Source organism: Aotus nancymaae, unplaced genomic scaffold (assembly GCF_030222135.1).
Source record: "Aotus nancymaae isolate 86718 unplaced genomic scaffold, 86718_ANA_hifiasm-v0.15.2.pri h1tg000040l, whole genome shotgun sequence".
NCBI lineage: Eukaryota > Metazoa > Chordata > Mammalia > Primates > Aotidae > Aotus > Aotus nancymaae.
In genome coordinates this window covers 50,055,696-50,067,072 of record NW_026988454.1, presented here as the reverse complement: position 1 = coordinate 50,067,072, position 11,377 = coordinate 50,055,696, and the positions used below count along the sequence as shown (strand labels likewise).

The 11,377-nt window shown below is 39.4% G+C and overlaps 1 non-coding gene across 1 annotated transcript; it reads right to left on the bottom strand.

Moving 5' to 3' along the window:
• Positions 1 to 579: 579 nt before the first annotated feature.
• On the bottom strand, positions 580 to 686 carry LOC135268502 (U6 spliceosomal RNA). The gene has a single exon (XR_010336817.1). It is a non-coding gene; the product is annotated as a U6 spliceosomal RNA (small nuclear RNA).
• Positions 687 to 11,377: the final 10,691 nt, after the last annotated feature.

Genomic DNA, 11,377 nt, shown 5'->3' with positions numbered 1-11,377 from the left:
AACAGCTTCAATCCTCTCTAATGTTGAGAATAGTACCTTTATTCCTTAGCTCAATATGCTGCTTTTTGCTAAGTCTAGGCTGTACCTTGATCCAGGTGGATAAGAGATGATAGAAAAATCAGTTGGCAAATCATAATCATAACAAAGTTAAAGTGACTTGCGTGCCTGTGAAAGCTGTAATCTCCAAGAGGGGCTCCCAATTAATAGCACCCCCTTACCTACCCAGTGGTGAGCAATTTGAGTAAGAAAGTAAGAATGGACATCATGATTAATTAAATTCAGCTGGAAGTGTGGACCCCTAAATGGGCCTACTGGCTAAACCAGAATTAGGAAGATTTGCCCACTCAGTCCTAGGAGGCCCAAACCTAAGCAAGTCCTCACATTGGAGGCCGACTCCCAAGAGAAAGATGAAGAGCTGAGCTATGCATGCTTCTGGCATCTTTCCAAATTTGTCAGTATCTCTCTCTCTCTCCCTTTTTTTTTCCAGTGGACAGGGAAACGTTATTTACTAAATGAGTAAATGTTTGTGTGAATGAATGAGCAAATTTCGTTCTTCCTGGTTGATGAGTGGGGAATTTAAAAAATATGGAATGCTTCACAAATTTGAGTGTCATCCCTTGCAAGGGGCCATGCTAATCTTCTCTATATCATTCCAATTTTAGTATATGTCCTGCCAAAGCGAGCACTAAATTTACCAATACCTCTCGGCTGCTGTTTACATTCAGTTTACCCAGCTTTCAATTCCATATAACCAGCCTTCCCTTACTTCTTCATCTCTTCCTCCTTTAATTACCTCAGGTGCCAGGATGGAGCTAATCATACTCATTTCAAGGCACAGTATCATCAAGGTCCATACCCAGCCCCTTTTTGCTTATTTACATATATACTATTTATCTACCATGGCCACTCTTTTTCCAACTTTAGGTAACAGTTGTAATACAGCTTATATGCTTTCTTGAATTCCTATGCAACCTTGTAAAAAAAAAAGTATTCTTGTTTGTCTATTTTAAAACCTTATATAAAATTACACATAATGGTTCCTTACTTTTCTTACTCCACACCATGTTTTAAAGCTCTGTCTGTGCTATTACGTGTATATATAATTCATTGCTTCTAAAGGTGATATTGTGCTCCATGATGTACATCCACCACAGTTTACTTGCTCACTCCAAGTGATGGACATCCTAACTCCTTTACTTTCTATTCATGTCCTGTTATGATCCCAGAAGGGTAGTAGAGCTATGGGTACCTAATTTGACTGAGGACTGCAAAATCATGAGCTATACTAGCCTACATTCCCTCCAGCAGGGCAGGAGGGTTCCTGTGACCCAATAACCCCACCAAATGTTGTATTATCCAACTTTCTCTCTTTGCCATTCTCGTCAGTGTAAATTGGTATCTCATTGCACTGAAAATTCACATTTCTCTTATTACTAAGAAGTTTTGACAGTGGCTGAGCATGGTGGCTCATGCCTGTAATCCCAGAACTTTGGGAGGCCAAGATGGGCAGATCACGAGGTCAGGAGTTCAAGACCAGCCTGGCCAACATGATGAAACCTTGTCTTTACTAAAAACACAAAAATTAGCTGGGCATGGTGGTGCACACCTGTAATCCCAGCTACTCGGGAGGCTGAGGCAGGAGAATTGCTTGAATCAGGACCCAGGAAGCAGAGGTTGCAGTGAGGCGAGATCGCACCATTGTGCCCAGCCTGGGCTACAGAGTGAGACTCCATCTCAAAAAAAAAAAAAAGGTTTTGACAGCTCTTTAAAATATTTTTTTACTTTTAAATTTGAGATCGTTTTTGATTCACGTGTGGTTGTCAGAAGTTATACAGAGAGACCTAGTGAACATTCTTTACCCAATTTTTCCTGCCGGTACCATCAACAAACAATTGTGCAATATCACTACCAGGATATTGATATTGATACAGTCAAGACACAACCATTTCCATGACCACTGGGATCCCTCACGTTGCCCTCTTACAGCCACACCACTTCCCCACTGCTGCCCCCAACACCTTAACATTTGGCAATCACCAATGTACTCTCCATTTCTACGACTCTGTCATTTCAAAAGCGTTATATAAACAGAATCATATAGCATATGACATTTTGTTATTGGCTTTTTTCACTCAGCACAATATGGAATGAATCTGGCAATTTGCTCAAGCTGATGTATGTACCAATAGCTTCTTGCTTTCTTTGCTGAGCAGTATTCCACTGTTTAACCACTCATTCATTCATTGAAAGATATTTGAATTGTTTCCAGAATTTGGATATTATGAATAAAGCAGCTATAAACATTTGAGTACAGATTTTTATGTGAATATGAGTATTTCTTTCTCTGTAATAAATGTTCATGAGTGTGATTGCAAGTTTGTATAGAGTTGCATGTTCAGTATTTTAAGAAACTGCCAAATTATTTTCTGGAGTAGCTGTACCATTTTATAATCCCACCAGGAGTGAATCAGTGGTCAGTTTCTCTATGTCTTCACCAGTATTTGGTGTTGTCACCATTTTATTTTAGCCATTATAAGTTTACTGTTAACGTATAGTCTTAACTTGCATTCCCCAAGCAATAATGATGCTCAGCATCTTTACATGTGCTAATTTACCATCTATGTATCCTCTTATGTCATATGTTTCTTCATATCTTTTTCCCATTTTCTAATGGGATTGCTCAGGTTTTTTACTGTTGAATATTGAGAGTTCTTTATATACTTAAGATACAGGTCCCTTGTCAGATATGTGGTTGGAAAATATGTTTTCCACTCTGTAACATGTTTTTTAATTCTCTTGGACATTTTTACAGAACAAATTTTTTTAATTTTTATGTAGTTCCATTTATTAATTTTTTCTTTTACGGACTGTGCATTTAAAATACCAAGTGTAGGAATTTCTACCTAGCCCTAGACACTGAAGATTTTCTCCCATGGTTTTTCTAAAATTTAGCAGTTTTAACACTTAAGATACAATCTATTTTGAGTTAATTTTTGGATAAGTTGTGTTTGTTAAGGTTCTTGTTTTTGTTTTGGTTTTGCCTGTGGATGTCCAGTTGCTTCAGCACCATTTGTTGAAAAGCCTCTTTTGCACTTCTTTCACAAACAAGTTGGGCATATTTGTATGCATCTATTTCTGGGTTCTTTTTTCTGTCCCACTAGTCTACGTGTCTTTCTACCGGTGTCATACTATGTAGCTATATATTAAGGCTAGATATGGGAAAGACCTATTCCTCCCACTTTACTGGTCTTTTTAAAAATTGTTTTAGCTATTCTGGTTCCTTTGCCTTTCCATATATATTTTAAAATAATTTTATCTGTGTCTACAAAAAATATTTTTGAGACTTTGACAGGAATTGCATTAAACCTATGTATCAATTTAGGCAAAATTGACATCTTCACTGCGTGGAGATTTCCAGTTCATCAACACAGTATAATTCTCCATCTACTTTAGATCTTTTTTGGTTTCTTTCATTTGGTTTATTTCATCAGCTTTCTGTAGTTATCAGCATACAAGTCTTATACCCATTTTCATAGATTTACACCTAAATATTTTATGTTTTAAGCAGTTATAAACGGTCTTATACTCTTGACATATACCTGTTTACTGCTAGCATACAGAAATACAATTTTTGTATGCTTACATTATATTCAGCAAACTTCCTGAGAGCGTTTATGTGGCCTAGAAATTTTTTGGTTGGTCCCTTGGAATTTTCTATATAACCAATAATATAATTTACAAATAGAGATTCTTATGTTTTATTTCTTCCTTTTCATATGTCTTTTTTTTTCTTTTTTTGCTTGTTTTTTTTTTTCCTTGCCTGCTTTGTTTTTGTTTCTGCCTTACTGAACTGACTATAACTTCCAGCGCCATGTTGAATAAGAATGGTAAGAGGAGAAAACATCCTTACCTTGTTCCTAATGTTAGGAAAAAAGCATCATGCTTTCACCACGAGGTATAACGTTAGTGGTAGGTTTTTTTGTGAATTTTTTTAAATCAAGTTGAGAATATTCCCCTTTATTTCTATTTTTCTGAAAGTTTTTTCATTAGTGACTACTGAATTTTGTCAAATGTCTGTCCTGCATCAATTGATATGACCATGTAAATTGTTTTCTTTAGTCTGCTGATACGGTGAATTACATTGATTAATTTTCAAATACTGAACCAGCCTTGCATCCCTGGAATAAACATAGATATGGTGTACGTTTTTTATATTGCTGAATTCTATTTGCTAATATTTTGTTAAGGATTTTTGTATATATAATCATGAGAAATATTGGCCTGAAAGTTGTTTGTTCTGTTTTTTATTGTCTATTTTGGTATGAGAGTAAAATCAGCTTTATAAAATGAAATGGAAAGTGTTCCCTCCTTTTCTGTAAAGGTTATGTATAACTGATGTTGATTCTTCTTTAAATATTCTCCAGTGAAACCTTCTGGCCTACTGACTTCTTTTAGAAAGCTTTAAAATTATAAATTCAATTTTCTTAATAGCTAAAGGGCTATTTATCTCTTTCACATTGGGTAAATTGTAGTAATTCTTGTTTTCCAAGGAAGTGACTCACTACATCTAAGTTGTCAAATTTATGTGTGTAGAGTTGTTTATAGTAATGTATTTCATCATTTTCCTGTTGATGTCTGCAAAATCTGTAATGATATCCCTTGTTTTATTCCTGGTTCTGGTAATCTATATATTCTCGCTATTCTCTTTTTCAGTCTTGCTGGAGGTTTGTCAATTTTGTTGATCTTCTCAAAGATCCAAATCTATTTTACCTATTTTTTCTATTGTTTTCTGTCTTTAATTTCTTCCTTTTTTTTTTTTTTTTTTTGGGATGGAGTCTCACTCTTGTCTCCCGGGCTGGAGGGCAGTGGCAAGATCTTGGCTCACTACAACCTCCGCCTCCTGGGTTCAAGCGATTCTCCTGCCTCAGGTTCCTGAGTAGTTGGGATTACAGGCACCTGCCACCATGCCCAGCTACTTTGTACTTTTAGTAGAGATGGGGTTTTGACATGTTGGCCAGGCTGGTCTCGAACTCCTGACCTCATGTGATCCAACTGCCTCGGCCTCCCAAAGTGCTAGGATTACAGGCGTGAGCCACCATGCCTGGCCTTCTGTTTTTAATTTCATTGACTTCTGTTTTGTTTTGTTTTGTTTCTGAAACAGAGTCTAGCTCTGTAGCCCAGGCTGGAGTGCAGTGGCATGATCTTGGTTCACTGCAACCTCTGCCTTTTGGGTCCTGGTTCAAGCAATTCTCCTGCCTCAGCCTCCAGAGTAGTTGGGATTACAGGCACTCGCCACCATGCCCAGCTAATTTTTTGTATTTTTAGTAGAGACAAGGTTTTGCCGTCCATGTTGGCTAGGCTGGTCTCGAACTTCTAACCTCAGGTGATCCAACTGCCTCAGTCCCTCAAAGTTCTGGGATTACAGGTATGAGCCACCGCGTCCTGCCAACTTCTGTTCTTATTTTTATTCTTCTTTCTATTTGCTTTAGTTTTAGTTTGTTCTTTTTTTTCTAAGTTCTTGAAATATTTCTGCTATTGATTTCTAGTTTGATTCCATGGTGTTCAGAAAACACATTCTGTATGACTTTAATTATTTTAAAGTAATTGAAGTCTGTTTTACGGCCCAGGATATGGTCTATGTAGGTATATGCACTGTAAGCACTTGAAAACAATATATGTTCTGCTGATATTTATACTTTTTATTCTAGATATGGAGAGAGAGAGAGAGATCTTAATCATAACCTACTGATGCCATTATTTTTCCTGTTCAAGTAAAGTATAAAAATCTTACTTCCTTTAACATCCTTTTACTTATTTTATTTATACTAAGATTGTCTTATATAGCATATTTCTTCCATATACATTTTTAATCACATCAGACTCTGCCTAAAATAATAGTATTATAACACCATATTTTTGCTGTACCTTTTTAACGTTCAGATATGTTTAGGTACACAAATACTTACCGTTTTCTTACAAGTGCTTATAGTATTCAGTGCAGTAACACAAGGAGCAATAAGCTGTACCATGAAGGCTAGGTGTGTCATAGGCTGTACCACTTAGGTTTATGTAAGTGCACCCTATAATTGTATTAGTCCATTTTCACACTGTTACAAAGAACTACCTAAGACTGGATAATTTATGAAGGAAAGAGGTTTAATTGACTCACAGTTCCACATGACTAGGGAGGCCTCAGGAAAGTTACTATCATGGCAGAAGGCAAAGGGTAAGCAGGCACCTTCTTCACAGGGTGTCAGGAGAAAGAGAGAGCAGTAGGTGAGGAACTGCCAAGCACTTTAAGCCATCATATCTTGTGAGAACTCACTCAGTCATGAAAACAGCATTGAAGAAAATGCCCCCGTAAGCCAATCGCCTCCCACCAGGTCCCTCCCTGACACATGGGAATTACAATTCAAGATGAGATTTGGGTGGGGACACAGAGCCAAACCGTATCAGAAATGTTCAAACAATGACAAAGTCACCTAACAATGCGTTTCTCCATCGTTACGTGACACGTGACTGAATCATGTCATGAGACCCAGGATTTTATTTAAACTTTCTCTTTCAGCTGGTGACTGAATCATGTCATGAGACCCAGGATTTTATTTAAACTTTCTCTTTCAGCTGGCTTTCTCTCTGACACATCTCTGACAGAAGAAGAGTGATGTGCTGCCTCATGGAGCTCTCAGGGGGAGGCAGAAGTCCGGGTTCCCCACTTGGCCTCCTTGACATTTGAGGTGAAGGGACATTTGTGGGGTCAGAGGAGACAATGTGGAGGGGATGCTGGGATGCTTTGTTACAGTCTCAAGACGGTGAAAATCTAGGTGCCCCACTTTGCTGGTGTGAGTGATCGTAGGGCTACCTTTTGACTGTGGTGATTGAATAGATGAGGGCAGTTGCTATCTGAAAGTTTTCTCTCATGCTGTGCTGACCCTTTTCTGATCCTTTGACTGGAAAGGAATGGTTTTTGTTGGTTTTTATTTTATTGTTTTTGTTTTGTCTGTGCCCACTGGTGTTTGCTGGTTGCAGGCTTATTCAGCTCTAAGTTTGGTATATGTAAAGCAAAAAGAAAACCCAGGTGACTCACCACTGTGTCACTCCTCAGGTCCCAGTGTCCCTAGGCAGTCTGTCTTCTCTCTTCTTTCTAAAGTCTTATGTTTGTATGGTATATAATATTCTGTGTTTTTAGTTGTACTTAGTGGAAGGAATAAGGAAAAGTATGTCTACTCCATCTTCCCAGAAGCCAAAGTCTAATAGCTTCTTTTTATATAACACATTTTTATAACACAGCACATTGTACATTTCTAGAGCAGATTTCCTGCAGAGCGAATTAAGAGAGTTATGGGATTTCTGTGATATGTGAACATACAGAAGAACAAGGGAGAAATAGGCTTTGCCATCATGAAAGACAGGAAGGCAGAAAGGGAACAGTTGTCTCTAAAATAATAATCTAGTCACTCTTGCACTAGCAGAAGAGAGCCAGTGACCTAGTACAGACAGTGTGCAGAAGTACCTGGCTGAGACCCTAACAAAAGCTTCAATTCCTCAGCCTGTCATTCCCAGTGTTGTGCTTTTATTCTTTGAGCATTGAAGCTTTCTTTGAATATCTCAGTCAGACATGCATGAGAGGCATAACAGGGGTCTTACCATCCCACATGAGTAGATTTTATCCCCAAACCAGATTGTTTAGTTTGCTTGGCTCTGGAAACCCCCAACCCTGATTCTACTTTTGGCCCAGTCTTGACACTTTTCTTGGTCTCAACAATTCCCAACATTGTGCCATTTTGTCTTTGGTAGTTCCCTGTTATGTCTCTAACTGGAGATCAGGCAGTTAACCTCCTTTCGGTGAAAAGCAAGACCCTCTTAGCCTCCCAGGGAAGGGTCTGGTGACTCCAGAAACCCTAACCTTGTGCTCTGAATCCCAGTTATGTTCAACAACTAGAGAAGAAGAGAAAACTTAGGAATATGGGTACAAAGATGTCATAGGTCCCAGGCCCCAAATCTGATGAATAGTACTTAATTCCAAATCCCACTGTTAGTGAGAAAGAATAGCAAGTGTGTCCCAGTACTCAGGGGAAGTCTTAGGAATAAAGACAACTGGGTTCACCCTCAAGGAGGGACAGAAAACCTTGGTTGAGGAAATGAGACAGAACTGATACTGTAAATTTTCAATAGCTCCTCTTAAGAAATAAGTCTTTGTTAAGATGTGATCAGTTACCACCTCAAAGAGATCTCTGAGCTGCAACAAGAGAGCAAAGCTTTATAAAAATGAATCATAGAATAAGCATGGAGGACCCTTTAAAGCTGCAAAGAGGAACAGGGTGGAAGGGAGTTGGAGGAGAAACTGTTTAGCTCATATTTTAACCACAATCTGCCAAACTTGCCCCCTTAAAGATCTCATTTGAAAAGTTTGAGAAGGCACTAAAGAGCAGGAGGCTAAGACAGGGAGCAAGTGCTGGTGCACACATGTGGTCCCAGCTACTCAGGAGGCTGAGGTGGGAGGATTACTTGAGCCTAGATTGAGGCTGCAGTGAGCCATGATCTCACCACTACACTTCAGCCTAGGTGAGAGAGTGAGAGCCTGTCTCAAAAAACAAAGAAAGAAAGAAATATAGGGAGCAAGGAGAGGGAAAAAGGAAAGTGCCTCGGATCAGACTACTTGGCTTCCAACAGGAGTTCTGCTAACCAAGTGTCAGGTCTTTTGAATTCCTTATGACCTGCCTCTCAATCTCCTAATTCTATGTTCTCTATCCAAATAGAAGTTCCATTAACTAAGATAATTTTTGTCTGAATAAAGACTTTGGAATTAAACCTCATAAAGGATTCCCTATTTACTTAGAAATCTCTGCTAAGAAAGATTGTTCAACTTCTTGATTTCAAGATTTTTCTCTCGTTTTTTCTCTGAACTTTGATCATCTCCATTTGGTCTGGAGTCATGAAAACGTTTAAGTAATATGACAAAACATTAAGATTTTCAGAGAAAAATGGAAAAAAATCCTCTTTGAAAGGCAAAGCCTCTCTGCTCTCAAACACACTGAAATTCAATCCTTTGTGTATTTAACTAAATAAGGACCTTTTCTCAGGATAAAACTTGTGAGTGTAGGAGATAAAAGGCTTTAGAAAAGTGGATGACAGGTTTTTTTAATTAGAAAAATGTACTTTTAGAGCAATTTTAGATTCACAGCAAAATTGAGTGGAAAGTTGAGTTCCTATACACTCACTCCCTGTCCCCACACACTAACAGCCCCTGCATTAGCAACATCTGCCACCAGAGTGATTTTTGAATGGATACTCTCATTTGTCCCATGCTTCATACCTTTCCTCTCTGTGGACACCGAAAAGTGTTCGTGGGTGTTCTGTTCTTGCCCCATCCTGTCAGATACCTGTATTTGGGAACTCTCAGATGTCAGGTCTGAACATCTGAGAGTCACAGCAGGAGGCCCGGGGATGGGAATCACTTTTTTATTGTTTCTGTTTTGTTTTGTTTTAATTTTTTAAGCTTCCAGTAATACTTTCCAGAGATCCCAAGAGATTGCCTCCACTTCCTTAGAATCATCACAGCATCCTGATGGCCAAGCAGGAAATGTTTCAATTTCCAGATCATCCACGCCTCCTCCTTGTAGAGATGAGTGAACTGAGGCTGAAAGATGGGGAGGAGTTTGCACCAGGCTATGGAGTTGTGGAGCCAGGACTAGAACCCAGTTTTCTTTGACTGCCTGTCCAGCGCCTTCTCACTATGTCATATATCACATGAGTATAGCAGTTGAGGGCAGGGGCGAGGCTGTGCTAAGGGCTCTTCAGTTCTTCTACTCCCTCCTCTCAGACTCCCCTGCTCTGACCATATTGGTTTTAATTTCTCAGAGGTTTTAATCTCTCAGTTCAGCCTAAAGGCCGAAAGGTCAGTATTGGCTTCAGTATTGGAAGACCCTCCCACCCTCTACCCAACCAATAGTATCCTCTGCTTCCTACTGTCTTCTCCCTGTTAACCACTTGCTCCCCAAGGTCCCTCTCCAGCTCTTCCTACTTTGGTTCCTGGCTCAGATGGAGGGGCCCAGAGCAAAAAGTGTGAGGCACTGGAGCCTATCAGTTGAGCCTCCTGAGACCAGCTTCTGAGTCTGATCCAAACACTCAGGTCAATAGTTAGTGGCTATTACCAGTGAAATGGAGAGTTCTCCATTTTTATCTTGTGGGTTCTGAATGATGGTTGTACTGTTATAGATGTGCATGACTCCAGGAGAATTTTCCCAAAGTACAAGGACACTAGATCTGCCTGCCACGTGGATGTGAGCCTCCAAGTTCCCATGTACCCCACATTACCCAGGTGAATGGCTCAAGGCACAGTGGAATCCCAGCCTCTGAGCAAGAGATAGAAACTTTAAAGACAGTAAAACCTGGAACTCTCCTCCTGCTTGCTTTATTGAGCACTGCACACTTGTCTGTCCCTTCAATTTCTATTTCCTTTTTTTTTCCACTTATTGATTTATTATAAAGCATATTGCAGAGGATGCAGATGAAGAGACACATAGGGTGAGTTACAGGGGAAGGGATGCAGAATTTCTATGCCCTCCCTGGGCATGCCACCCTCCAGGAACCTCCACATGTTCAGCTATCCAGAAGATCACTGAACTTTCTCTTCTTGGGTTTTTATGGAAGCTTTGTGACACCAGCATTCCTTCCTCCAGGGTATACGGTGGACCTTCTCATGGGAGGATCTCAAGACCCACAAGCAGCAAAGTAGGAGAACATTAGAGTAAAATGAAGACAGGGAAAGGTCATAGGCCTGCCCCTGAGGCCTGACAAATCCAACATTATAACAAAAGATTGAAACAAGGACAATGAGAGTTGTGAGCCAGGAACCGTGGATAAAACCGATACATATCATAACACCACAGCTCCCCGTTTTGTTTTGTTTTGCTTTTTCATTTCAATAGTTTTGGGAGAACAAGTGGTGTTTGGTTGGATGGAAAAGTTCTTTAGTGGTGATTTCTGAGATTTTGGTGCATCTGTCACCCGAGCAGTATACACTGTACCCAATGTGTAGTCTTTTAATTCTCATCTCCCTAAAAGAATGGTCTTTTATTCTACCCTTCCCCCGAGTCCTAAAGTCCAATTTATCATTCTTTTGCCTTTATGTTCTCATAGCTTAGTTCCCACTTATAAGGGAGAACATACAATGTTTGGTTTTCCATTCCTGAGTCACTTCACTTAGAATAATGGTATCCAACACCATCCAGGTTGCTGTGAATGCCATTATTTAGTTCCTTTTAATGGCTGAATAGTGTTGAATGGTGTGTGTGTATATATATATATACACCACATTTTCTTTATCTACTCATTGGTTGATGGGCATTTGGGCTGGTTCCATATTTTTGCAACT